Consider the following 1,962-nt stretch of genomic DNA (forward strand, 5'->3'; position numbering starts at 1 on the left):
TCTCTGAGGAAAACCTATTGGAAGTCTTAGATCACCCCCAGCCTGAGCCTCTCTTTGCAAAGAACCTTTATGCAGCTCTCTTGAGCTCAAGATAATGCTAGCTGAGAGTGGCACTGGGAGTAGGGGCTGTTGTGGAGTACTTCCTGCTGTGCATCGGGAGGGAAAAAGGAACACAGGGAAAACTCAAGTTCAGTCCACTTGTCAGATCCATGAGATTTGCAGAGCTGTTACAAAAAGCTCATGTGAACGCAGAGGCAAAGCTTCAGGGGGTTTGTTTGCTGTGTTTTATTCCATTTGCCCCTATAATCCTTAGGAGACGTATCGGGTGGTTGAACTCCCTGAGATTTCCTGTGCAGACCTGGTGAAATCCTGTGGGTGCCAGTAGTCAAAGGGACTGTCCCTTGGTGAAGACTGAGCAGAGCAGCTCTGCCCAGCAGTCCTGTTCACAGCTGCCCTTTGTCACCCCTCTGTGAGCTGCAGGAGCATCCCACTCAGGTGTTTCCCTGAGACGAAACTGGAGACAGCTGAGAGCAGAGAAGCCCCAGTCCAAGTGCAGCTGGACAGCATCCTCACCTTGTCTCTGGGTGAAGCTCTGAGGCAGACTGAGGTTGGGAGCTTCTCTTCATCTGGGCTCTGCCTGCTGTGCTGGCCATGCCTGCCCCACAGCCCATGGGCTGCAGGGGGGAGAGGAGGCCAGGGAGGGGCTGCTCCAGGGGAAGGTGACTGTACTGCAGGGCATGGCCACGAGGTGCCCGAATCCCCCCTGCCACGGCATTTCTGGCAACAGCTCCTTCTGGCTGCCTGCCCCTCTCTCTGCTGCCTGCAGCTGTCCCTGCTGGGAGCTGCTGCTCTGCGCCCACCTCTTCTTTCCCCCGCCCGTGCTCACAGACCCCATCCCACGCGGCTGTGCTCAGTGCTGCCCTGCAGCACCCTGCCACCCAACAGGGCACTGCCAAGGGGCACCTCCATGGCTGCAGGAGCTACAGGGCAGCTGACAGAGAGCCCGGCATGGCCAGCCAGGGCAGGGTGTCCTGGGCTGACTGGGGGCACCTGGGCTAGGGCACTGCAAAGGGCTTCCTCCAGACTTCCTCACCTCGCAGTGCAATCCAGCAGGACTCTCAAAGCCCACTGCATTGCCCACTGCCCTCCCAGAAACAAGACCCAGGAGGTGACCCTTCTAGGACGTGCAGCTGCATGGCCCTGCAGCCAGAGACTTAACTTGTCAAGGGCTGTGCAGATTTCTCCTGCAGTCAGCTCTCAGCGTCCTCCCACTCCCAACTGCCTTCAGCCCTTCTCCTTCTCTCCCCTCTGTGTCTCTGCTGTGGTCAGAGCCCCCAGCCCTGCTGCGCTGTGCAGAGGAGCTGCTCCTGGGCAGAGCTGTCTCTCTGCACCAGGGCCCTCTTGCCAGGAGCTCTCTCTGTCCCAGGAGCCCGGCCCAGCTCAGCAGCACAGGCCCAGCCCAAGGCATTGGAATCACCCCTCTGGGGGCTTTGGTGATGAGCCCACAAACCTCAGGCACTGAGAGACAATTGAAGAAATCTCTCAAGAAGTCCAGGTCAGATGCAAGTGTCCTGCAGTGTCCCCCTGAGGGCCAGGACTGACACAGCCTCCCTTGGAGCTCGTTAGAGCAGAGCATTGGAGGCAGTGAGGACAAGGAGACAAAGGCAATGTGAAGGTGACACTGATGTGTAGACAACCTGGATGTGTTTCACCAAAGAAAAGGACTACGCCTTGTCCCCTGGCACCCTGGAAGGGAAATCTGTTTCTGTCACACCTTGCTCAGGGCTCTTCCTGGGGCAGTAGGAGATGGGGATGTGCATTGCCAAGTGCAGGAGAATAGTCTGACCCCTGCCTGGTTCATAGGTGGACGAGGTGTCAATTAGACTCTGGTGCTTTAGCAATTGGCTGTCTCCTCATAGGCTTTAGTGGCAGAGACAACAGCCATAGCCATGGACACAAATA

The sequence above is a fragment of the Anser cygnoides genome, chromosome 28 (genome assembly GCF_040182565.1).
Source record: "Anser cygnoides isolate HZ-2024a breed goose chromosome 28, Taihu_goose_T2T_genome, whole genome shotgun sequence".
In the NCBI taxonomy this organism is placed as follows: Eukaryota; Metazoa; Chordata; class Aves; order Anseriformes; family Anatidae; genus Anser; species Anser cygnoides.